The sequence below is a fragment of the Canis lupus genome, unplaced genomic scaffold, assembly GCF_011100685.1.
Source record: "Canis lupus familiaris isolate Mischka breed German Shepherd unplaced genomic scaffold, alternate assembly UU_Cfam_GSD_1.0 chrUn_S1915H2114, whole genome shotgun sequence".
In the NCBI taxonomy this organism is placed as follows: Eukaryota; Metazoa; Chordata; class Mammalia; order Carnivora; family Canidae; genus Canis; species Canis lupus.
In genome coordinates this window covers 11,422-38,692 of record NW_023330781.1, presented here as the reverse complement: position 1 = coordinate 38,692, position 27,271 = coordinate 11,422, and the positions used below count along the sequence as shown (strand labels likewise).

The window sequence follows — 27,271 nt, the reverse complement described above, 5'->3', positions numbered from 1 at the left end:
GATTCCTGATGACCCCAGCCCCATGCTTCCCCAACTGAGGGCCCAGATATTGTGAAGGAGAGATAAGCAGTCCCTGCCATCTCCTGTTTGAACCCCTGGCCCACAAAGTCTGTGAGCAGAACGAGACAGTTTTGTCTTACGCATCTGAGTTTGGGTGATGTGTAGTGAGTGGCAGGGCCTCAGTGATCCAATGATCCCAGAGGTGAGGCTGAATGGTGTTTGGAGAAGGAGAGGGGGACGCACAAATAGAGGATGACCCTGTGGGACAATGGGAGAAGGACAATGTTCTGAATGATGCTGTTTATACTCTGTTTCCTTTTGTGAAGTGAGAAAGGAACCGAGGGCAACCCCATTTCACATGGGATGACTGGTCTTGCCTCTGTTGGCCCAGCCTTGCAGTGAGTGCTGGGCACTCACGCCATGGTGGCATGGCCTGCCCCTACTGCCTCTCTGGTCTAGGACAGGGGCTTCCTGCCCCTCAGAGGGCCTCCTCTGGTGAGAAGCCAATCAATGGGACGTCAGTGCTATGACGGATATGATTTGAAAACCTGCAGTCAAGAATTCATCATCAGCCAGAGAGGGAGGTCACTTCCGATGACTTAGATCTAAGCAGGAGCTTCTGCTTTTTGTCCCTGACTGTCTCCCAGGGGTGCTTCAGGAGGTGATGAGGATTATGTCTCCCCAAAGGTGTCCCAGAAATCATCCAGTTATCTCTGAGATGGTTTGTAGTCATCTATTAGAAACCCCTCCAATAGCCTTGCTTTAGGAGGAAAGGGAGGAGGTCCTCAGTGGACCAGGTTAGGGGTCTGGGAGCTGGCCCAGCAAGAGGACGACAGATTGGGGAGCATCCAGGACCTATGGAGTCCATGAGGACCATCTGGCCCCTCCACATTCAGTGGGGAACCCAAATCTGCAGGGTCCACCTACTGACCTCTGTTTGGATTTTCTGAGCAGCTCCATCTTCCAAGGATCCACGTGTATTGTCAGAAGGGCTTTTCAGTTTGCTCTTATCTCAATTTCCTCCTTTAACTTAATGGGTGACTGAGACCTGAAGCTGTAGACTCTGAACTAGAAGGGACCTTAGAAATCACCTCGGGCAATCCCCAGGAAGGGAAAGTGACTTGTCCATGGTCACACAGCAAGGATTCATAAGGGTCAGAACTGGAACTAAAACTAGGGCCCCTGGCTCCCAAACCAAGGCTCTTCACACAGTGCCATCAGACCACCCAGATGGCCTTCTCCCTAGAGAGCATGAATTCAGAGAATAGAGCTCAGCCAAACTCCTGCGTATCAAAGGTCCCATCTGCAAAACCCCACTCCTTCTCTCTCTCCTCCCTACGCTAATCCTAGCCCCCAAAACCTCTAGAATATTTTGGAGTAAGCAGAAAGACGATCTGCCAAGGCAGTGTTCTACTCCTTAGGCATCCTTAGAATCAAAGCTCCTGGTCATTCTAGGAATTAAGATTTTCCCACCTACCCTTTCTCCCCACCTGCCTCTGACCTCATGTCTGCTTTTTTCATTTCTTTGGCCACATGAAGCATGTCACATGGCCACACTTCTGTATAGATCATTTCCTATAAATGCAAACAACACTATATCTGAACATACGAATAAAACTTAATTTTGGCCATGTGCTTGTTTTGTTTGTTTTGTTATGTTTTTTTTTCAATAAACCACATCCCTTGAACACATTTTCAAACCAAGTAAATACCACGAAAAGAACATGATTATTTGCCGACAATGGAAAAATCACTTAGACATAAATGTTGTAATAGGAGGGCAGCCTGACTTATACTTGTTTGTGTGTCTATTTTTCCCACAGGAACTGGCTTCTAAAGAGTTCACATCAGGTCTTTTGCAATTCTGCATCCCTTACAACCTCACATATCTATGTTTGTTAAATTATCTCTCTATAACTCTCTATAACTCTATAACTCTATCAATGTTTGTTAAATTGAATTTTGTTTAATTTAGTGAGCGCTCGCTATGTGATAGGCAGAGTGCCAGATGTTTTCACAGCTTTTTAAAAAGTGACTCCCATGACTATCCTGTATCAGGTATTTACTGCCACTGTAAGATGTTTTACAAACCACCCTAAAAGTCTAGTAGTTTAAAGCAAGACTGTCTTATCTTGCGTGGGTCTCCACGTTGGTCAGCCAATGCTGCTGATCTAGCCTGGGCTCCACCCATCTCAGGGAAGCACATTCATGCACCTGTGGTTCCCTGGAGGGCAGCTGGGGGAAGCTGATCTAAGATGACATAAGCCTGGGTGACAAGAATGATTGGGGCCTCTCCCCACATGAATTTTCACTCTCCAGCGGGCTTCCCCAACCTTACGTTCGGGGTGGACATAGTAGGATTCCAAGAGGGCAGAAGCTTGCAAGTGCTTTAGAGCTCTAGGCTCAGCACGGACATGCACTCATTTGACCACACTTTGTTGGTTAAAGCGAGTCACAAGGCAGCCCAGACGCAAGGGCTGAAGAAATCAATTCTCCCTCTTGAGGGAAGAACCAACAAAGTCCCATTGCAACGCATTGAAGGATTACGCTCATTTTCACAGTCAATCCCCACCACGTAAGTCCAATTTTAAGATGAAGAAAGAAAATGGATGGAGTTTAAAGATTTATTTAAAATGTTATACAATTGCATTGTGGCGAGGGTTGCACAACTCTATAAATTTACTAAAAATCATTGAACTGTATACTTTCGATGGCTGGCTTTTATGGTATGTAAATTTTCCTCAGTAAAGCTGTTTAAAAAAAGCTGAAAAAAATTAAATCTGTTGAAGATCATTCAACTCATAATCCAAATCTGCATTTAAACTCAGGTATTCTAGTATGAAATTCAGCAGTCTTTCCAGTGAACTATATTTATCAGACATAAAGTATCTGATTTTCAGAATCAGAGGGTCTAAGGGTGAAAGAGATCTTCTACAGATTATTTTGTTCGTCCCTCTTTCTTCAAGCAGTCGAATGTGTAAGCCTTCTGGTGCAGGTGCAGACTTCTCTTCTTAGGCTGAAAAATAGAAACAGCACTACGAGAAACCTGAGCCAGGTGGAAAAAAAACAGGTCTCGTCTTCTCAAATGCTTTTAGGATCCAGGATGATCGGTACTGATAAAGAACTCGGACCCATTGTTTTTGGAACCAGAAGCTGCAGATGGTTCTTTCCATTTTAGCTCCTCTCATCTTACACTGACCATATCCTTTTGCCAGAGTACCTAGTGGGCTTAGATTCTGGTATCAAGAGCAAGAGCATTTATCTTCTTATTTTATTACCCAGTGTCCAAATCGAAGTGTCCTCCTTGGAGCTGAAAGTGGTTGCAGTCAAATTAAAGCTCACCTAAGGAACTTCTTTTGGGATTGAAAACCTCCAACAGGAAGACACTGGGAATAACGACAGTTTGTAAATGGTGGGTTTGTATAATCGGGGTCGTTCTCTTGTGCGCATGAAGGGATCCATTAGAATAACAAACAAATGGGAAGTGCCATGGTTTCCTCTTCTAGGTTGGTCTTGTTTCTGGAGGGGAAAAAGTGAAATCCTGAGGAGATGCATCCCAGCTCACCATCAACAGCTTTGAAGAGCAAATTGAGTAGCTCTCATCAATCATGCACAGACGGCATCAAAAGCTGCCAGAGGAGAATCATTCACCCGATGTCAGGCCTAGTCAGGCAAATGTTATCAAACGCTCCTGCTCGATATCATAAAGCAGCATCACCCAGAGAAAAGTACATAAAGAAATCGGATCATGTGAAGAAGAGAGGCAAGTAAGGCAGAGAATAGGATGGAGTGGCAACGAGGGGAGGAGGGAAGAGAAAGAGAGGAAGCAAGAGGGAGAGGATGGGAAGCAGGAGGATAGATAAATAGACAGCAAGAGATAGCCAGCAAAAGCTGGAGCAGACAGCAAGCCCTGGGGAAACAGGAGAAAAACCAATCAATGGCTAAAGAGAGGCTAAACAGAAAGGAAAGCTTTATAGGGGCGAAGGCCATGCTGGCGGCCATCTGGCCTGAGGACTCGCAGGCCACAGAGACTTCAATTGGAAGTGAGAACAGTTCCCTTTCTGCATCTGGAGGAGCACCATCGAATCTCCGTAAAAGGCACTGAATGGAAAGCAAAGCAAAAATACACACTCCCTCCTCCTTCTTCTCCAGCTCCCCAGATTATCCCTCACCTACCATGAAGGGCTATTTGATCATCCTGGCCGGCTTTACTCAGGCTCTGAAAATCAGAGGGAACAGTCATTAGGAAGCCAGCCCGATGTCCACCTAAGCCTCCCACTGGAGTGATTTCATCTTTTATTACAACAAAGCTAAGGCAGTCATGTATCAGCTCAGGCTGTAAATCTGCCTTCTTCATAGATCAAGTTCGATTTTCCAACTAATTGGAGGGAAACAAATCCACTTCTGGGTCGAACCAAGCAAATTTCCCCTTTCTTGCGAAGCACCTGGCTCTGTCTTAATCAAGAGGTAAGGAGCCGGGTGCCTGTGTGTTCTAATGTGAAGCTTTGGGGAGCCCAGTGTCAGTGAGGTGTCGGCAGGTCTGAGAGAGGGGAGTCCGTGCAACATGGGAACAATATGAGGAGTGGGGAGATGGAGGGGCTTTCTCCAAAGCAAACTTTGCTCTTTATACCTTTTCACCACATAAAGAGATACTGGAAATAGCGATGCATTGAGAAACAGGGCCCTGAGACAGCCTGGCTCCTGGCACCCTACACACATTTGCTAAACTAAAGCAAAGATACTGGGAACCGTTTGAGAGTGGTTCCCAACACTTAACTGCAGGGCTTACATAGGAGCTGAGAGACTAAGTGATAAAATGTACGAGCCAGCCACTGACATGCATCATTACATATAATCCTCACAACGACCCTACGAGAGAAACATCTGTCTTATTACTATTCCCGTTTTACGGATGAGGAAACAGATGCCAGAGAGGTCAAATGATGGGCCCCAAGTCATAGAGTGAGAGCTCGGAGCTAAGCCTCACCCAGGGCTGGTCTTCCACAGCCACCATGGGTTGAGCAGCGTGATGGAAGGGCAGCGTGTCTCCTGTCCACCTGGAGCACTGCACGGGATGGAGAGGAAGGGGACAGGTCAGAGCCTCAGTCCAGTTGGGCAGGGGCAGGGCTCTGAGTAAGATGCTAATGATTCGTGTCATAAAGAAGATGCCAAATTTACCATATGAAATTTTTCTGAGCTTGGGGAAAATGGTGCAGCCATAAGCCAAGACAGAAGGCAGCATTATTATGGGCAGCAACAAGTTTAGGGAGCTCTCTAAACTCTTCTATTTCCCTTTATGAAAGCAAAAGACCAGAAAATTATCCATAATTACAGAGCCATCAGCAGCGAATTGCGACATCTCTTGCATGGGCCAAGGTGGCAAAGGACTCCTCAGCATTCATCAGTGTCCTAAATTCCTCCTCCCGCCCCTGCTTGGCCTTGGCCACCCCGGCTCTAGGCAGCCCACCCCCCACAGCAGTGGGGGCTGGAGCACAGGCTGTGGGGGCAGACAGACCTGTGTTCAGATCTTGTCTCTTGATCCCTTACTACCTGAGTGACTTCAGACACTTGGCTCGGTGCCCGGGAGCCACTTGCCTCATCCGTAAAATGGGACACTACAAGTTGCCTTAGACCCAAGTGACGTTGGGATAAAACAAAAAGATGAATGATGAATGTATGAGGTCGAGAACAATATCTAGCATATAATAAGCACTCTTTCCCCAAAGCTATCATTATTGTATTTTTTTCCATCCCCTTCATCTTCCTTATTTGAAGCTAAAAGAGGAAGAGGCAAACCAAGTGCAATTGCTTACATAAAAGCCAGATAGAGCCTGGCTATTCCACCGGAGGCAATAATTACAAAGCTGCTTCGGAGCACAGAGAGTTCCAAGAACAGAATACACATTTGGAACGAGTTCATTAAAAAATTGCTTACTCATAAAAGCTGCTATCGTTAGAGCCTGACAAATGGAAGACACAGCGCCGATAAATAAGAGGCTGGCGGTAAACAAGCCGACTACACCAAGAGGTCGCTTGATTTCTCTCTTCCCATCCGTCAACCGTTTCCTAACCTTTTATGGGGTTATAATAACAAGTTCAGGTAGGTTTTATGTGCCTGTTTACTCTGAGTTTTCCCCCAACTCCAAATAGAGGGAAGAAGTTTCCAGATGTCTCTGCCAGGACCCGGAATGGAAGGGGAATGAGGCGGCCCTGCTCCCAGGGCTCTGGCCCAGGGTGGGCTGCAGGCTCCCCCCACCCCTCGGCCCTTCTAGAGACCTGGAGCCCTGGGCACCCCCGCTCCAGCACCCCCTCAGCAGGCCACTCCAAGAAGAATTGTCTCCCCACCAGCCTGTACCCCACTGCCTTGCTCCAGCCCAAGCAGGTCACCCCCGTGGTGCTGGAGGGAGTCCCAGCTGGGAAGTCAGGAGATCGGGGTGGTAGCGCAGCGCAGCCACTTGGGAGCCAGATATTGTCACCGAACTGCTGCGAGCTTCGGGTTTTGTGCTCTGTAAAATGGGGGTGACACCGACCCCCTCTCAGCATTTCTGGGAAGCTTAGAGAAGGTTACACCCGAGAACTTTTGCTTGGAGAGTCTGGCACGTGTGGCCACTGCTGCAGTCAGCCAATCACGGTGATTAAGCGCCCCCAATCCAGGCTGTGTCCTGTGAACTTGAGGGGAAAGGGCAGTGGGAAGTGAGGGGAGGACCCCCAACTATCTGCCCTCAGAGATTTGAGTCACAAAGAGGTAGAGACCACTGAGACTTCAAATTGCTTTTGAAGAGTTTCTAAGTGCAAATACGACCAAAGGAAATGGGACAAAGAAAGCTGGGTCCTGTCACCCCTCCCCTGCACCACCCCCCAGCCTACTCCATCCCTGCCAGGCTGGACTACACCTTGTGCCCTTGCCCAAGAAGACCAGCAACATCAGAAAGGAAGCAGCACAGTGCTTTTAACAGGGCCTCGGGCCAAATAAACTTGCCAGCATTTACCAGAAACCATGGCAAATCGTAAATTCTTATGTAATGAAAGCCAGTAATTTCCACGCGCTCCTTTCTCACCCAAACCCCACCTCCCTGACTACTGTTTTTCTGGAGGTTAAAACAAAAAGGACGTGTCACTTAGTTACACAAATCAACAGCCAGTTCAAGCTTTGAAACCTTTATTTATTTTGTAAAAAGGGGACTAAATACTAAGTGATACCTTTCGGGAGCCAAATAGCTTCCAAAACAAAGTTTCCAGAATCCCAGGCTGGCTTTCCGTGTGTGGGTGCTTGGAGACAGGAAATGGCTGGCTTGGGTTCCAGTATGCAAAAGCTAGGCTTTGAGGATCCGCTGTATTATTCTAGAAATCTTTATCAAATCCCCGTTATGTGCAAAGCACTGTGCTAGGCCCTAGGGTATAAAGACACGTCCTACACGTGCTTATTTCTTGCTCAACAGAATCACCTGGGGTGGCAGGGATGGTATATAATGCAGAGGCCTGGGTCCCACCATTAGATAATCAAATTTAATTGAAATGGGATAAGGCCCAGACCTGTCATTTCTTTTTTTTTTTTTCCACAGGTGAATCTCATGCTCAGTCAGGGTGGACAATGAACGCACAACGAACAATGCAGGTGGGGTGGGTATAGGAGTCCGGGCTGGAAAGGAGCAGGGCCAGTCCTGGCAAGCTTGATTCATTCCCTCCACAAAGAGCTACAGACCAAGGACTGTGTTAGGTGCTGGGAATACAAACGAGCCTAAGACCTGGCTCCCGTTATCAAGAAGTGGGCAGAGTAATGAGACAAGTACAATTATTCCGTGTGTAGGTTCTGGGATGAACTTGAGCACACAGGCAGCTCCTGGCTCACTCTGACAAGCCAGAAAAGACTTCTCAGAAGAGAGGATGCCCAAACCACATCCTGACAGAAGAGAAAGAGCTAAGCAAACATAGGGACAGATAGAGCAAGCATTCTACCCTCCCAAAAGCCCAGAGGCTAGAGAGAGCTCCTTGAGTTCTGGGAAGTGCTGCAGGTGTACAGAGCCACCAAGCTGACAGTGGAGGGCCGGCTGCTCAGTGGGGCAGGATCAGAGCATGATGGGCTTCCTCCCATCCCAGGCCACTTGGCCACTTGGCCACTGCTCCTTTGTCTCAATCCTCAGCGGAAAGCTCGGGACCCGACACATGATCAACATGTAATAACTATTTTTTGGACAAATGAATAGAAGGCAGAAAACAGAGCTCTGGGGCAAAACACTTAAGAGCTGAAGAAGAGAACCTGCAAAGAGAAGGTGTAGTCAGAGGGACAGGAGAAAATGAGATTAGTGGAGATTAGTGGTCCAGAAACCCAGGGAGGACAGAACTTCCAGAAGCAGGGAGCCAGTGTCAAAGGCTGGAAAGAACCCAAGGGAACACAAACAAAAAGCCAGCTGTTGGGGAGCGACAAGGTGGTCATGGCAGTTGACCTGAGGGCCACTGCACCCTGGTGCTAAACAAGAAGCACGGTGGTGGCAAACTCAGGGCAGAGGGGATGGCTAAGGGAAGGAAGGGACTGTCCAAGCAGACTCATCTGTCACGAGGCTGACCCACAAAAGGGCACATGAGAGGTGAGAAGGTGGTGAGAGAGGTCAATGAGCCTAAAAGAGGGTTTGATTTTTTTTTTCTTCTCGAGATGAGTTTTTGTAACATGTTCAACTGGAAGTTCCTGTAAAAAAAGGTCAGACACGTAGGACAATGTGCCAGAATGAAAAGAGCAGACCTGCCAGTACTGTATGACTCCAGGACCGTTCTGTAACCTCTCTGAGAGCCCCAGTTCTCAGCAATAAAACAAAGGACAATAACGCTCAAATTGAATGGATATTGTAATAAGTAACTCAAATATGCCTAGTGCATGATTGGCTCCTGTAGGTTTTTATGGTAGTTGTGGGTTTTTTTTTAAACTTTTGATTGAAAAAGGAGGCCAGGGATCCCTGGGTGGCGCAGCGGTTTGGCGCCTGTCTTTGGCCCAGGGCGCGATCCTGGAGACCCAGGATCGAATCCCACGTCGGGCTCCCGGTGCATGGAGCCTGCTTCTCCCTCTGCCTATGTCTCTGCCTCTCTCTCTCCCTCTCCGTGTGACTATCATAAATAAATAAAAATTTAAAAAAAAAAAAAAAAAAAAAAAAAAAAAAAAAAAAAAGAAAAAGGAGGCCCACTTGAAAGTTGGTGGGGGATGGGGTGCCTGGGTGGCTCAGTAGGTTAAGCATCTGCCTTCAGCTCAGGTCATGATCCCAGGGTCCTGGGACTGAGCCCCACATGGTGTGGGGTGGGGGAGGAGTGGGAGGGGAGGTCCCTGCTCAGTGGGGAGTCTATTTCTCATTCTGCCCCTCCCCCTGCTCGTTTTCTCTCTCTCAAATAAATAAAATATTTTTTAAAAGTTGGTGGGGGAGAGACTTGTGTTCTCTCTCTTCTCTTAGGAATTCAGTCCATAAACATCGTACCTACAGTTCATTTTCTTCAATCAAGTAAGGACCCTGTTCCCTGCCTCATAAAGCTGGGGCTTTTAGATTTACTAAGAACATAACAGTAGAAGACACTTGCAAAAGTTGGAAGTGTCGCTGATGTGATATGATTACTATCCAGGCGATACAAAACAGAGAACCTTGAGAGGAGTGACCAATATTTCCTTAGAGTCAGGTTGAATCATGGGTTCATCCTTAAAAGCTATGAGACCTTTGGGAAGCTGAACAGAGTTTCTGCATCTTGATTTCTAAAAGTACCAAAAAATTTTTAAGTGTATGAGGTTCTCTGAATATAGTGAATGTCAATAAATGTTACTCTCTTCTCTGATCTGGACATTTTAAAAACAGTATTATCTTCCATCTACATAGAGTAATAAGAGTGGGATTTGGCTTGGTTACAAAGGAAAGATAAGGTGCAGATTTAAGTATGTGCAATGATCATTAGAAAGCTAAGGAAGTAAAAGCAGGCTATTTTTAAACCAGGCTAGTCTGGGGAACCTTCGTGACAATTTTTTAGCTTTAATAACAGGCCACATATTTAACAGAAGTCTTGATTCAGTCAACTCTTGTGCCAAACTAGCACCTTGATCAGAAAATAAAGATCGGTCTCTCTTGGGGCACCTGAGTGGCTCATTTCCTTAAGCATCTGCCTTTAGCTCAGGTCATGATCCCCGGGGTCCTGGGATGGAGCCCTCAATGTTGCACTGTACTCCCTGCTCAGCGGGGCCTCTACTTCCCCCTCTCCTCTTACCCCTTCCCTTCCCCCTGCTCATTCTCTTCCTCTCTCAAATAAATAAATAAAACCTTTAAAAATAAATAAATAATAATTTTTAAAAATAAAAACCAAAAAAAAAAAAAAAAAGTTCAGGCCCTCGGACTCGATTCTAAGCTCCTTGAGGGGACAAAAACAGGCCTTACTTACAATTTCCCTCCAGCTCTAGGTTCAGTGCCCGCTGAATCCTTAGGAGGTACTCTACAGTGGAGCTGGGGAGACCAGGGCTCCAATCACTGTAGCATTCTACGAAGGTGCCGTGGACAAAGCAATGCACCCTGCTTAAGCAAGTGTCCTCATCTGTAAAATGGGGATGATTCAAGGCAAAAGTTGGAGGAAGGAACAGAGGGAGGGTCTGTAAGGAGCTGGGCTGGTGACCATCAGCACATCATGGGAGCTCTGCTTGTTGATAAGGCTAGAACCACCCAGCGTCCCATACAAGGGAGCCCAGTGAAATCAGGGTGCGGACAGAGGAAGTAGAAAATGAGCAGTCAGATCTTACAGCTAAAAAAAAGAGAGAGAGAAAAGAAAGTTCAAGTGAATTTTTTCTCTATTTCACTAAAATAATATGCTCCAAGCCTGAAACCTTTTTCCTCCTGTCTACTGCCCAAAACTCATTTCTCCAACAGAGATCTAAGCTACCATAAATCCCAGCAGGGGTCAAAATGGCTGACACAATTTTAACTACAAGAGAGCACAGCATAAATGGCATCATTATTATCCCCAAGGGCTGCTCTCTGCCTTTTCGAGGGGACAAAAGAAAAAGTCATATTTTTTAACAGGGAAATATACAGTATTTCAGAATTTTTGAGGGACAGATTCAAGAACTCAGAAGCTCAAAGGCTGTTAAAAGAAAATATGACCAGACTTAAAGGGAACAATCTTTCTGCTTTTTTAAAGACTCCTTACTGTTGTTCTACCCAAAAAACCTAGAGATACTGTTTTTAAATAAAGTCTAAATAATGTCCTATGATTGCATGGTCCTCTCTGTTCCTCTGTGCTTTATAACCAGATCTCTTCTAGTAGCAGGCACTCACTCCTTCACTGGGTCCACATGCTTTCTCCTGGGGAGCTTACCGTGCAGTGTGATTCGGACACTAACTACCCAGAGCTACCTCAGGCTTCATGAGTTAAGGGCACAGTCACCAGACAAAGGCCACAAGTTCAGGGGTCCTCGGGAACCTGCACTTGTGAGCAGCTGGCCAAAACGCAGGGGTTCCCATAGCTCCCTCAGGCTCACTAATTCAGAATGATTCACAGAACTCAGGAAAGTGCCGTACTTACATGAGAGTTTTGTCATAAAGGATATAAATCCCCAGGCTGGCCAAACAAACATACATGGGACAAAACCAGGGAGGGTCCTGAATGTGACACTTTTGTGTCCTCTCCCAGTGGAATCAGGATGCACCACCCTCCTGGCACATGGATGCATTCACCAACCCAGAAGCTCAAGCAAGCTTCAGTGTCAGAGTTCTCATTGGGGTTTCATTATTCAGGCATCATTAATTGAATCATTGGCTACGTGGTTAAATTCTTTTCCCTCTATTCCCGTAGACTGGGCCACAGTCACATAGTTCAAAGCTCCAATACTCTAATCATATAATGAGTCTTTCCGGTATGGCCATCCCCCATGATGAAACTATCTAGGGGCTCATTATGAGTCATTTCATTATCATAAATTCAAATGAGGTCCCAAAGGCCCACCATGAATAACAAAGACATTCCCATCTTTTTGGAAATACCAACAGTTTAGAAGCTCTACCCCCCACGAACCCAGGACAAAGACAAGAAAAATACTTTATTGTACAACACAAGGGAAGGTTCTAAAAAACTTAGAAGTTAGAAGGTTCTAACTTCTAAAAAAGTCACTACTAATGCTCTAGATCCAATGATTGTTTACCTGTTGACACTTTTAACAATTAAAAAGTTCCTTGCTGGCATTTCAATCTCAACTTCTGGCACCATCATGCCTGGCCAACCTCATTTCCAATATTCCCTATCACAAAGTCTGCACCCAACCCCTCCTGCTGTGCCTCAATTTCTCCCAGAGAAGTCATGGAATGTTGAGATAACCTCAGCAGCATGGATGAATGAGACCAGAAGAGGACCTGAGACAGAACCCACTCTGATATTTAAGAATAGGCAGAGGAAGAGCAGCCTATAGAAGAGCCTGAAGAGGTAGTGGGGGGAATTTAGCTGCTGCACTGCTGCATGTGGTCCCAGAGACCCAGGAAACAAGCTTCAACACGCAGAGAAGGACCAACTACGTAGTGTCAGCTACGATGGGGAGGTCAGAAGAATAATGGCTAAACATTTCCAATAGATTCAGCAGTAAAACAGTCATCGCTGACCTTGCTGAGAGCAATTTCAGTAGAGTAATAAGGGCAGAAGCCAGATTAAAGTGGGTAGAATAGAGAAGGGAGAGGAAAGAAGTAGAGCAGCAGATATATATGTCTCTTTAAACAGAAAGCAGTCCCTGCAAGGTGCCATGGGACCTGACAGGAGCTGGATCTTCAGGATGGAAGATGTAAATGTGTTCAGGTGTTGATAGGGAGAGGCCAAAACGGAAATGGATGGGGTGGACTGTAGAGGGAAGAGAGAGGGAGCATCTATCAAGCCAGGCTACCAAGACCTGGGAAGAAGAGCTCCAGAGGACAAGTGGAAGGATCTGCCCAGATGGGGATGCTCCTCTTCCATGACAGTGGGAGTCAAGGAGGGAGGCACGGAGGTAACTGTCACACTAATTTATAGGTTTGGGGACAGTTAAGTGGCAGAAAGGGAGTGTTCCCATCATTGGCTTCTTCTACTTTCTCTGTGAAGTAGGAAGCAATGCCATATGTTTAACCTATGAAAGTCAAACATCTGAGCGAAGGAGGCACGAAAAAGCTAGCGGAGGGAACTAGACAGAGAACGGGCTAAGGTACCATGCAACCATCACAGGGCTCCAGTGTTGATCCAGGAGCATCCCAGACCTGCGAAGCTGCAGTGAAATTCATCCGTAGATATGGGTTTCTCTACAACAGGAAGCAAAACTGGTAACAAAGGCTGACAGTTCATCAGAGCCAGGGTTAGGGTTTCACCAACCGTGTAGAAAAGGAAGCCAATGGCACAACAAGATTGGCTGGACAGAGGCTGAAATAACATGAAGCTGGACAGGGGGTGAGGAAAGGGCTTATAGTTATGAAGAAGGCAACTAAAGGGAGACCCAGGGCCTGAGAGTCCCCAGTTTGAGAGATACAGATAGTGTAGACTATGGAGTGAAAGCAGAAAGATCAAAGAGATTAGGATACGACTTAGAAGATGGCCAGGTCCAGGGTGGAGCCATGCATGTGTGGGGCTCAACCGGAGAAGAAGTGAAGGTCACGGTCCATGAGAAGCCCCAGAATGAGGAAGTCAGAGCGGTGCTGAGGCACCCTCATGACCCCTGAGCTAACCCAACATGAGGCAAGGGGTTCAGATGCAGGAAAAGACTGCGAGCCACATGCCACTACATTTAGTGAAAGGGAGGAGGATGAAGAGATTGTTACATGATGATCAAGAAATACAGCAGAGACATCACAAATGAGAGGTGTAAGGGCCAAATCAGACCAAGAGCCAGGCTCTCTCTGGCTGGTTGGGGTTTTTTTTTTGCCTATTTGTTTTATGATAAATGACTTCCCACCATTTAAATATCAGGAGAGTGCATCTAAAACTCTGTATTCTTTGGACGCCTGGTTGGCTCAGCAGTTAAGCATCTGCCTTTGGCTTAGGGCATGACCCCAAGGTCCCAGGATCAAGCCCTGCATGGAGCCCACTTCTCCCTCTGCCTCTCTGTGTGTGTGTGCCTCATGAATAAATAAATTAAACACACACACACACACACACTGGATTCTTTGGAAGGCTGCTCCTAAGAACTATCAACATCTAGCAATGTGGGGCTCATTTCCCTCCACCATGATCTCCAGAGCAGAGGAGCAATTGTGACCTTTGAGACCTTTGAGACCAGTTGTGACCTTGCTGTCTCTGGTTCACCTGAGCCCCCTTCGGTGCTCACCCAGGGCCCTGGCAGGCCCTTGCAGGCATTTCATTAGTGATCTCTAGGAGAGGGCAGGAAATGCCATTGAGCATGAGCCTTAAGTGGGCAGAAGGGTTTCCATGAGTCATTCTGGGGAGTCAGAGTAGGGAGCAGAGCCAATGCCAGCTGCTGACCCTGAGTAATGGGAGAGCACGCAGCTCCCCTTGAGAAGGGAGAGGCGGGTTCAAACAAGAAGATGGAGGGAGTGGTCAGTGAGAAGTCAGAGATAATGACTGAATCTCTTGCTCATGGAAACTCCAGAGAACAGACATAAATTTGTGGTAGGAGCAGGGCCAGGGAGAAGAAGCACAGGGCAATGGTAAAGGACAAGGGGAAGCAAGTGCCTGGAAGTCCCTTGGGCAAACGGATATTTGAGATGTGAGGCATCTCATGTTAAACCTCAAAATTTTCTGATTAATACTTCTTGGGAGCAACTTGGTAGTCGGGGGGTGACGTCACCGAGCTGGACCCTGGGTTCCCGAGGCAGAGGGACTGCCAGGACAGCTCAGGAACCCCTAAGAAACACTCTGAGCCTGAATCACAGAAAGCAAATTAGACTGAACTTCTCACCTTCTTTATCCTCCACTCGGGCCCACTGATCCCAGGATCTCGGTAGGAAGAGCCTCAGCCTGGCACCTGCCCGTTATCCAAGGTAAGAACCCTCCCGACATCCTTCCCAACAACATCACCCTTAGTGACCGTGGGGGTGGCGCAGAGCCCCGACAACCAGGGCACGAAGGAGCGGTGAGAGCACAAGCCAAACACGCGCTGTGTCTACTTCAAGATTTCACCAGAACTTGGCTAAAGGTCCCGGAAAAAGGCATGCAACTCTTCTCTTTCCTCATCCCTCACCACATGAGCTCCCGTCTCCATCCCAGTAAACCTCCCAGGAATACATCTCAGCCAAAATCGTATGTCTTAAATGGACTTCACTGAGCAGGCCGAGAAACCTGCCCACCCTGTTAGAGGACCATGTCCGGGGAAATCATAGTCTGGTGTTTAGACACCCAACTCGTAAACCTCAGGCACACAGCTCGTCAGCACGGCGAAGAAGGCCTACGTATGAAACCAGATTAGAGAAAGCATACGTGTTTCAACCTGCTTTGCTCAAGGAGCCTGTCAATGGAAGAAAGCATGGTGGCTTACCCCTCTGACAATAGGCAGGGAGTCATCAAAAGCTCCCTTCTCTTTGCAAGCAGCAGAGCCTCTTCCCCTGCTGTTGGCTCATCTTACAAAGAGCTGCTCGCCCATCCCTTCCTGGACTCGGTCCAGCCTCCTCCTGACAGGGCCTGGCAGGTGTCAGGACCCCATGGACCCAGGGGCCCTGGGAGCTTCCTGCAAACTCTGGTGCGGCACCGCGGGGCATTGGGGGACATGGCATGAACTCAAGAACCAACGCGGAGACAAGGCTGGTCCTTTATGTCCCTCGCTCTCCAACAGCGTAGAGCATCCCAGCCCCTCTCTAAGGCCTTGCTATTAAATCTTAAACAAACTCCGATTGATCTTTGATCTTGGAATAGCTTTCCACTTGGATTTCTGATGGTAGATTTCCTCCTCCTTTTGCCTTCCTGCTGTTCTCTCCTCATCAAGAAAAGAAAGAAAGAAAGAAAGAAAGAAAGAAAGAAAGAAAGAAAGAAAGAAAGAAAGAAAGAAAGAAAGAAAACAAGAAAGCAAGCAAGCAATAAAAGGAATTAGAGAAGAACTCACAGCTTCTCACCTTGTCTCGCTTCAGTCTAAACAAGAAAATGTCTTATTAAAAATAAAAAAAAAAAGTGGGGGTGGGCTGGGCAGGAGAAAGGTGATATTTAATTTTATTGGGGAGAACGAATCATTGCTGGAGAATGCCTGTGGCTAAATGAGACCATCAAGCCGAGAGCAGAGCAGCGAACCGCGTGCACAAATATGAAGTAATATCTTTCTACTCGGAGGGAAACTGACACTCAATTTCAGAAGCTTCTGGCAGGCGGCTCTGAGTTTGGAGAAATCACAGTCCCCTCCTTGGAACCATTTACCACTGCTTCTACTCTCTGCAGTGAAAGCTTAAAAATGCAAATGAAATGGGGCCATTTAAAGAAAAATATCCCTGCTAACTGTGCTCTGGGAAAAAAAAAAAAAAAAGCCTATAGCTCAGAGGGCAATCTTAAAGTCAATGAAACTCGGCAGCGCTGGATGATGCTTCATTCTGATGGATAATATGTGCTGTGCTTCCCTCTCATGAGTTTAGAAGTATTTAAAGAAAAGGGTAAAATCACCCTGTTTAGGAGATTAATTTCTTTTCTGAGGGAAAAAAAATGTCTGTTTTTGCTGTCACTTCTGGTCTGGTGAAAAGTAAAAACCAGAGCTTATTCTAAATGTTTGCTGCCGAACATTACCAAGGGTAGGGAGCTGGGGGGAGAAAATCCCAACCCTGAAGAGGTCAAGTCCTGCTCCATCTCTCCGGGGCAAAATCACGCTTTATATTATACAGGAAGCCATCGTCAATGTAGTTCTGGAGGGAAACTGATAATTTGTGCCACATTTATGGGACACTACATGTCAGGGACAGAGCTTAGCACTTCCCATGACTTCTGACCTCTCCCCATGCTGGCACAGGCAGTAGGTCTTACCACTCTACCCATTTCACAGGTGAGGTAACAAAATTTAAGGAGATCAACTTAAAAAAAAAAAAAAAAAAAAAAAGGAGATCAACTAACCTGCTCCAGGTTGCTGGAAAGTGGCTGAGCTCTGAGCTAGACCGAGTTTTAAGTTCAGGCTGTCAGCGCTGGAGCCAAAAGCTACAATGCTGTGTGGCCAACATCCTCTCAAAGCCACTTCATTTCATTTCAATTCTATTCAGGAAGCCTCACCACACCGTAACATTGACACCATTCAGTAAATTATATCTCGCTCTGAAATGTCTTTCTTTGAAGACTGCACTTTGAACACAAGGTCGTCAGGATTTGATGAGCAGGGGCTATCAACCTAGATCTGAGGGACCAGGTGGGAATGGGCCAGCCAACCAAAGGATATGTAGCACTTCCTGCCCTTCGTGTGCTTAGGATCATCTCTATTAAAGCCATTTTATTCAAAAGAAAAACCTAACATTGATTTGGAGCCGACATTCTTCTTAAGGCAACTCGACTACATTTGCCCACTTTATGGCAAGATCTTAGAGCCAGGCTGCCAACATCACCACCTTCTCTAGTTCTCAGGTAAAAAGTGCAATCTGAATCTGACAAGTACTGCTGACCCTTGAACAACATGGGGGTTAGGGGCACTTGCCCCCCACCCCTCAACACAATCGAAAATCTGCATAGAACTTCTGATCCCCCCAAAGCATTGATAACAGCCTACTGTTGACCAGATACCTTACCAATAACAAAAAATAATTGGTTAACACAGATTTTGCATGTTACCGGTATTATATGCTGTCATGGTATCATAATAAAGTAGGCTAGAGAAAAGATAATGTTATTAAGAAAATCAAAGGAAAAGAAAAGACATTTAGAGTACTTTACTATAAAAAAATATATTACTGGGGGAAAAAATAGCGACGGTGTAAATTAAGACTATCATTAAAAAAGCAGTTGGCATTATCTTGAACATTTAGCAATGTGTATCCTACAACACCAAATTTCTACCCCCAGGTACATTCGCTAGAGAAATTCTTGTACCTGAGGACCAGAGGTCATGCCCATGAATGTTCCTAGCTGCAGCGTCTGTAAAAACCAAAAGCTGGAAACCATCCAAACGTCCAACAGTAGAAACAATAAATAAATTGTGGCATATATACACGAGGGAACACTCTGATCTATTGAAAATGAATTAATTACACTTTCAATGCATGTATCAATGCCAATGAATCTTGTAAACCTAATGAGCTAAAGAGAGAAGTAACAAATGAAAACATATTATATGATATACAGGCCTTTCAAAACAGGCAAAACCGAACTATGTTGTTTAGGGATGCATGATAGATCATAAGGCTATTTCTGAAAAGGCAAGGAAGCGGTCATCACGAAAATCCGGAGACGGGTCATTTCAGGGAGGAAGGAAGGGATCTTGATGGGAAAAGGTGCAAGGCAGGAGTGAGGAGCTTCTAACGTAATGGCCATGTTTCAATATTAGACCCAGATGGGGGCTAAATGGGTATGTATTTTTTTAATATTCATTAGACCATATATATCGCAACCCGTATTTGTCATGAAACATGGTCTTATGTTTGTATGATATATGGTATATGAATACACTCTTGCGTAGATGATACGCTATCAAGAAAGGATGCTGCCTGGCTCAGTCCGTAGCATGGAGGAAGCCTCCGTTTTCATGCAATTATAGAAGTTTTGAAGTCACTGACACAGTCTCCTCTAATCCTGAAATTCCCTCCAGGACGTGCCACCATAAGGCTGTCCAGCTCCTGCTTGGATACCTATAGTTATGGGAAACTCAGGACCTCTCATGGCAGCTCATTTCTTCTGTGGGTTTTTTTTTTTTTAAGTTTGATTCTGGAGGCAATGGAGTCCCGGATTTATTAATTTTTTTTAGCTGCAGTAGGACGTCAATGGTATAAAATATCGCCCTCTTCACGGTTTTTAAGTGGACCGTCCTGTGGCAACTAAGTACATTACAGTGTTCTGCAACCATCACCACCACCCATCTCCAGAACTTTTTCATCTTTCCAAACTGAAATTCTGTCCCCGCTAAATGACAACTCCTTATTTCTTGGCAACCACCATTGTACTGTCCGTCTCTATGAAATTTGACAGCTCTAGGAACCTCACATAGGTGGAATCCTACAGTACTGATCCGTTCATGACCGGCTTATTTCCCTAAGCCTGATGTCCTCAAGGTTCATCCATGTTATAGCATGTGTCAGAATCTCTTTCCTTTTTAAGGCTAATTTTCCAGTGTATGTATATATCCCATTTTGTTTGTCAATTCATCCATCTGTAGACGGACACTTGAGTCGCCTCTACCTACTAGCCATGTGACTATGATCACGAGTGTAAGCCCATTTCTTCTTGACTATTACTGAGTTTTTCCTTATACTCAACTAAAACCTGTCTCCTTGTAACTTCTGCCTGTTGTCTTCACTGTATTGCCTTAAGTTCTTGCAAGGCAAATCCTCCGCCTTTTCCTCACAAGGACACCTCAAGTATTAGAAGACGACCTTGACATTTTAGTTACCTCTACTTTAGTCCAGATATTACAAGGTCTTTTGTTATTTCAATCATTCCTCATATGATGTATTCTCCAGTCTTCCATCAACCCAACAGGCTTCTTTAGATACAGTTCAGATTTCATTAACTTTTATGAAAACCACATCCTGCTACATTTTCATCTTCTGCTTATCGTCCAATAGAAAGTTCTTCCCCTGGAAAGCCCTCTTTCTTTCAGTATTAACATCTGCAAAACCAGGTCTCCTGATTTCAATGCCTGTGTGATTGATTTTTTGAGTTTCAATGCAACAGATTAACATTTTAGATGTGTTAAATCTCATCTTCTTGAATTTGGTCCAGACTTCCAGTCTACTGAGATCACTTTTAACGTTATTCCATATGACTCTTTGTCATACAAAGAAATTGAAAATCCTATTTGTTACTGTGTCCCTTCGGAGTATTGATGCAGTAGTGATAGAACACAACATGGTTAAGGTGAAGGTAAATTTCACTGACCTCTCCTTCCAGATTATCATTTATTAACATTCTTTAACTGCATTAATTCAAGAACAGGAAGCCCACTGAACTACAACATCGCTTAATACACCTATTGGAGTTTTATCCACTAAGATATCACAAAAGACTTTGTCGAACATGTTGCAGAAATCAAGACATGCTAGGTTTGTGGACCTTCCCAGATTTGCCAATGTGGTTGATCCATAATAGGTCCATTTATGGCAGCAGTATCCATGCTGGCTGCCAGACATCACTTCAATCTTTTCTAAGCATGCCTAAAGCATGAGTCTCACATACTGCTGAAGAGTTTTATCAGATCTGATGTCAAGTTTTCTTGGAGTTGGCTTCTAAAACTTCCTTTTTGCTCTCTCTGAAAATTAGAAGACTATTTTCCTATTTCCTGTATTCTGGAAAACTTTCCATTCTTCATGATTGCTGAAAATAAGAGTTTTGTGATTTTCATCTGCCAGTGTATTGAATACATGGGGATGTAAGCTCCTGGACTTGGACACCGTGAACTGATCAAAATGACTGCATATTAATATCTCTTACCCACTCCTAATGCACATATTCCAACTTTTCTCATTTGACTTCTCTCTTCCTGATGAAGAGTGAATTTAAACCCCCATTGATCTTCCATCTTCTCTAGTTTATCCATTACCTTCACAATTTCCTCAAAGCAACTGGCTTCATCTGTTCTTGGTCATTTTAATTTTCACTGTTCTTCTTGCACTATTAAGCCCTTCCGTTGGTTGGGAAAACAAGACTTGCAGTCCCCACAAATAGACAAGGAGGAAAAAATAGATATCCAGGTACCAAGATGCACAGGCTTTGATTGGTTCTCTCACTGTATGGTGGAGAAGGTCTCTTCACACCAGCTGTGCAACTACTATTAAAATTGGCATAAGAGGACAACAGAAAAAAAAACTGGATTATTTCAAAGACATGTAAATCAGACCCACTCACTGCCAGCTTATTAACCTGGGGAATATCAGGCCTCGATGTTTTTATAATTCAAATGATGAGCTGGACTCCATCTCCTAAACATGGGCACAATTGCCCCTCTGGACGGGGAAATTCTCAGCTGTGTGAAACTACACCAAAACATGTGGTGCGGAAGCATGTAGAATGCTTAGCATCCATCATTTCAGAACAGTAAACTCAATTGCGTCCTCAGTCACTGTGACATTCTAGAACAGCCATATGCATTTCCAAGTGCCCCTGGTTGAGACCCACTGACAGAGGATCTTTAAAGTCCCTTTTAGCTTTGAATTTCTGGGTCTATAATTCTTTGCAGACAGAAGCTTTGAAGTTTTAAATCATTAATAACTCTATGTTAAGTTTTAGTCAATAACATATTACATTATTGAAAGTCATTTTCTGGATGAAATAGAAGTCTGCTTTTTTTTTCGGCAGGCACACAAAATTTTTCTCCATTTTTTTAAAATTAGCAGGAGTAACTAATTACAAATCTAGACATTCAGAAAAACTAGTACACAATTAATCACTTCAGCCAATCGGCTGAAAACACTAGATGAATAAAAAATGTTGACAAATTCTTATCACAGTTCACAATATAGGAAAGCACGTTGCTAAATCTATATGTCCTTTCCCTTTGTTTTAAAGGAGTGGAAGCTAAACGAGTCTCTTATTCTCAACTGTACCTGGAAATTCTCCTGCAGATCAAAGGAATTTCCCCAAATCCAGGAGAATTATCATCCTGCTCAGAACTGTATATTTGCCTTGTCTCTGAGCAAATAATTTGGTTCATTAACACTCCGCCTTCCAAAGAGGCTTATTCTTTATCCTTCCCCTTCCCAGTACCTTCCTGTCCCCACCTCCCTCACACACACACCCCAGTCCCTTCCCTCACCCCCATCACCACCACCACTGGCATGGCGTACACCACCACCCAAGGAGAGCAGAGCCATGGCCGACTGGCTTCCCCTCTGCAGAAATTGGCACAACTACTCCTAGTGCAATGCAGGGGTGTCTGCAGCCAACAAGCGCAGAAAGTGTTTTCCCTCACAGCAGAAGGCTAACCTCCTACAAAGATACCTGGCCCCTTCCAAGTCTTCGGAGGTAGCCCAGACAGAGAGACAGGGTTGTGAAACTGAGGACGCCTCTTTTCTTTGCTTTTTCCCCCCCCTTTTCTTGGTAAGAGAGTAAAAATGGGGACCAAGTGATTTTAAAACAATGCATTCTCTCTGGCTTCCTTTCCCTTCCCATCAGCTCAAGGATCTAGCATCAGCAAAACATGTCATGTCATGTCCTGGTCTGGAGACAAAGAGAGGAGAGAATTCAAGCACTTTGCAATGGGTGAGGCTTTGAGGCTCTTCATTTTTCCCATTGCTCTTTTCTTCCTGGTTTGGGGGCAGGGAGAAAGAGTGCAAAAGCTTCAGGGGCTGCACAGATAAGAGATGGGACAAGGGAAGTATGTCCCTAGCTACTCAGAAGACATTGGAAGTTGGGCCCAAACCTCAAATTCATTTTTAGTTTTGTGCTGATTATTCAGCAGAGACAGCCAGCCAGGGGCAGCTCTTCTCCCAGCAGATGGATTCAGATCACCAGCCTGGATGGGCACCAGACTTTGGACAAAGGCTGTGGAATCCCTATGGCTTCTGCCACATAAAGAAGAAATATGATTCGTTATACTTCCTTGATGACAAAGCCAGTGAAGACGGGCTTACACTGTAGCTGTTGGGATCTAGGTTAGATAAGGAAGTCACTGGCAAGGAGCCCTGAAGCAAAGGAATGTTATGAAGACTTCCAGCCAGAGCTCTTAACATCTGAAGAGCTTCTCATCTCTCTCCTAGGTCTGGTGTGGTCTCTCCAAGAGGTGGTCATTGGTAATAGCTTCGTTTGTCTTTCCTTCCTTTCTCCATTTCTCCCTTTAGCAAACTCACCTTCAACATCTATCATGTCCCTGTGCTTGGAACTCGCAAGAGGGAAAGCGAAACCTTCTCATTTTGCTCCTAATCCAGGTAATTGAGATTTGTGGTCTGCACCCATCTAGTAGCTATGGGGATGGACCAAAAGTGGTGGGTTTCAAGACCTGTTAAGGGTCTTGAACCTGATGGGATTTGCAGACGAAGAGGTTGTGGAGAGTAAAGGATAGAAAAGAATCAAAGGTGACTCCTAAATTGCTGGCATGAGTAACTGGGTGAAAGTTGATACCATTTACAAAAACAAAACAAAACAAAACAAAACAGCGGGGGACTATTTAGGGAGGGGGACACAGGTTTGAGGGACAAGGTTGGGGGAAATCTGATTAATCCAATTTTAGACAGGTGGAGTTTGAATTGCATGAGAGATATCCAAGTGGGGATGTTCAACAGAAAGTTGGGCAAATGGGCCTTAGACTTAGAACAAAGACTGAATTTCAGAGGCACGCACTCAGGGAATTTGTTAAGTGGGAAGAAAGGAAGTGTTGGTGAAGATCCGTATATCTTTCCAGCCCCCAAAGAGATAAGAAGCGCCACATGAATATCCCCTGGTGCTTTGGGAATTGATCACCGGCCTAGATTTCAAAGAAAGATGCTTAATTAATGAACACTCCATGAAATCACAAAAGGCAGCCTTGGTTGGGCCCAGGGGATCAGCACCTTTCAGCAACAGGCAAACGAACGGCCTTGAGCAGAGGCAGCCGCACAAAGCCTCTCTTTCCATTTTACCAGGCCAAGCCAGTGATGGCGGGAACTTGCAAGCGTCATAAGAGCATATGGTAAAGAAGGCTTTACAAGCAACATCCCCTGGGCTCCACTTAATGGCACCACCAAAACCAGCTTCCCCAGAATGATTTCACAAGGTAGGGAGTTAGCATCAGAGTCAATACTTTTTAAATTGATTTGTTGAAGGGAAGTTGACCTGGCTCCATCCCAAGAGCTTTGATATCTCCCCGTCTCTCTTGGCCTTGCCTCCACTCGCACAGCAGCACCACCAGAAGCAAAGAGGTTCTTCCCACGTCCAGCACGGAGTTCCCCACAGCATGTTTCCTACAGGTAGAGAACTTTGGTGGGTGCTGTTGGAAAAAAACGCCATTAGTAAAGGAGGGTGGAATGAAATGGCAGGGGCAGAGCTGAGCAAGAGGAAGAAAGAAGGGTGGGGTGTTCCCCACCACCACCACCACCCCCCCCACCACATGGCAGTGTTAGGGTGTGGCTGAGGCTGCCCGCCAAGCTGTAAACCTACTTCAGTTCCAGCTGCTTAGATGTCACACCAAGTCCCCCCTCCCCTTGGGGGCTAAATGTGTTTATTCTTGGCTGAGGAAGATTTCAGTTTTTCAAAAAGGAGAGAGGAAATGAGAAATCAGAAGAAAATCCTTAAGATCTTGTTATTAAATGGCACTTAAATTTTTCTGTCAATATAAAAAGCACCAGAAACAGAGATGTTCCCGCAACATCCGACGGCAAAAATAGGCTTCTAGGTTACCAGGAAGTTTTTCTACAGAAGAGGCCATTAAAACATTAACTAATAAAAGAGAAAAATAGCAAATCTCTTTGCAGGATTTCATTCAAGACCTATCTCTTCCCAACTTCTGGCCAAATTAAAATACATGTATATAAAATCTTCAAAAAAAAAAAATTACACCAGAAAGGAGCCCCCCTGGCCTGACTGGTGACAGGGGCATGGTAAGAGTCCCATCATTTTTCTTCTCTTTCTTTTCATTTTGCATTTTTAATAAAGTTTTTACTTTTCATTTAAAAATAAGGTTTGTTTGGGTTTTTTAAAGATTTTATTTATTTATTTATTTATTTATTTATTTATTTATTTATTTATGAGAATCACAGAAAGAGAGAGAGAGAGAGAATGGCAGAGACAACAGGCAGAGGGAGAAGCAGGCTCCATGCAGGGAGCCCAATGTGGGACTCGATCCTAGGACCCCAGGATCACGACCTGAGCCAAAGGCAGACGCTCAACCACTGAGCCACCCAGGTGCCTTAAAAATAGTTTTAGATTGACTTTTCCTTTCTTTTCAATTTCCTACAATACTGTATCATCAAGTCCTGACTTTGAAAAACGCAGGAGTTGAGGGGGGAAAAGTTGAGGGCTGACATGAGAAACCAGCCGTCAGCCTCCCAAGGGTATCAGTGGCCTCCGCGACAGCATTGTTGGTAGGGCCAGAGGAAGCCAAACTCTGGATATTTGCACAAATCAGAAGTGCCATAAAAATATCCCTCATTTTTAGCACTCCACAATTGAGAGAAAGAGCTTCCACGTGCTTTAGTTCATTCTGCCAGCCATGTGACGGTGACCATGCTGTGTTACACACAGGCCCAGAGAGGCAGAGAGACCCAAGGGAATGACTCTCAAAAGGCTGGAGCTATGACTGAAATAGAGGTGTTCTAAATCCAAGCCCATTTGTCATACCCCCGGTACTGAAGAGGGATTAGGGGTCCTGCTCAACAGGGCAAAAGACAGATATTAAGAAGCAGAAATGCCTGTTACAGTCATGCTAAGCCAGCATCTGCAATGAGCACTTCCAAACTGGCCACATGAATCCTTCTTCAAAATGCTGTGCCTCCAGCATGACCCGACACACAGTGTGCAGGCCAAGTGGTAGCCCTCTCCTGCCTCCTCAGCTAAGCCTGAAAACAAGCCTTGCGGTTTCCCATGGCTGGTTCCCCATCCTGGGGATGACTAATGCACTGCGGCAAGAAAGAGCTATGGCCCACACCTCCAACCCCAGGCGACCAGGCCCACGTACTTCAGCAAAAGAGGTGATGTATCTCCCGTTGGGTCCTCACATCACCTAGCTCTCCAGGCCACAGAACGCTGATACAGAGCAGTGCTTCTCAAGCTTTGACAAATCACCTGGGGATCTTGTTAATCTGGGGACGCAGATTCTGCTTCAGTAGGTCTCAAGAGGGGGCCTGAAATGTTGCCTTTCTAACGAGCTCCCTGGTGCTCACTCACTGCTGGCCCCAGGACCTTTGAGTAGCAAGGAAGGGCTGGAGACTGTCAGAGCTAAAACAGTTAATAAAGATGATTCTTCGCAGTTCTTTTCACACTGGGTTCCTGGGAAGCTGGGATAAGGTATTTCACAGGATAATTTCAAAAGCCGAGAGGAAACCAAGAACCCCTCCGCACCCCTGCTTCAACCAGAATGGCCCTGCTCTTCCATTCCGGAAATTGAAATGCTTCATTATATCTCATTTGATAAAAGAGTTCCTTCGTTTTATAAAAGTTTGAAAGCAGGCAGCCCGGGTGGCTCGGGGGTTTAAGCGCCTGCCTTCGGCCCAGGGCGTGATCCTGGGGACCCGGGATCGAGTCCCACGTCGGGCTCCCTGCGTGGAGCCTGCTTCTCCCTCTGCCTGTGTCTCTGCCTCTCTTTCTCTCTGTGTCTCTCGTGAATAAATAAATAAAATCTTTTTGAAAATAAAAGAATAAAAATTTGAAAGCTACTGCGTTAGTACAACTGCCTCAACTTACAGAAAAGGAAGCTGAGAGTGGGTGAGTCATACAAGATGACACAGCTAGTTGGTGGCCAAGCCAAATCGGAGCCTTGGCCTCTTCTTCTCCACCCTAATGTCGCTCTCTTTGGGCATTCAAAAATGCCATGATTCAGTGGTTTCTCTTTCTTTTGGGTTTACCAAAGTAAACCCACCAGAATCCCACAATGCCCAGGAAAGTGGATGTCCTGCCTCTCCCTACCAACGGTTGGCTGTTCAGAGTTGCCCTGCCATCTACACCTGACAAGTCAGGGCAGCCAGTGGAGGAGGGAAGAAGCTTACCTGAGCAAGGTAAAAGTCAGGAGCGTTCCCAGAGGCAAGAGGAGGGTTAGCCATGGAATCGTTCCACAGATGGGCAGGCATGTGCTTGCAAGACCTCAGAATTCCTTGTCTCCTAGGAGGGGCCCTGACTGACTCACCAGGGCACTTACAGACAGCTTACTTCAAGCTGATTTGCAGCAGGCATGCTAGGGCAGCTGCAGGGCCCCAGCCAAAGAAGAAGGCTTGTCACAGGCAGGAGCTGGGGGAGGTGTGTGGGGGCGGGGTGGGGACACCCGTCTCCAGTGAAGAGCATGTCTAGTACAAAGCCTGTGACCATGAAAGTTCAGACTCCCTGAGGCCAGTAAGGCTGGGGCCGGTGGGTGATACAAGAAGGCCAGAAGCCCTGGTCCCTGGCTCCAGGAACCCCACAATCTGGAGGGGTTGTGGGGCGGTAAATGGTATATGCGAAAACAATTAGAGAACAATACAAAACAGCATGTAATTAAAAGCTAGACTGAAGGATTCAGAAGGTAACAGCCAAAGCAGGTCAGTGCAAGAGATCACCACCGCAGGCGGGAGCATCTGGGGGGGAGAAAAAT

General features: G+C 45.7%; 1 long non-coding RNA gene across 1 annotated transcript; it reads right to left on the bottom strand.

The window, feature by feature from the left end:
- Nucleotides 1-2,610: 2,610 nt before the first annotated feature.
- On the bottom strand, nucleotides 2,611-26,909 carry LOC119878790. The gene is made up of 4 exons (XR_005387140.1): nucleotides 26,694-26,909; nucleotides 23,795-23,980; nucleotides 4,177-4,219; nucleotides 2,611-3,519 (listed from the first exon to the last, which is right to left on the bottom strand). It is a non-coding gene; the product is annotated as an uncharacterized LOC119878790 (long non-coding RNA).
- Nucleotides 26,910-27,271: the final 362 nt, after the last annotated feature.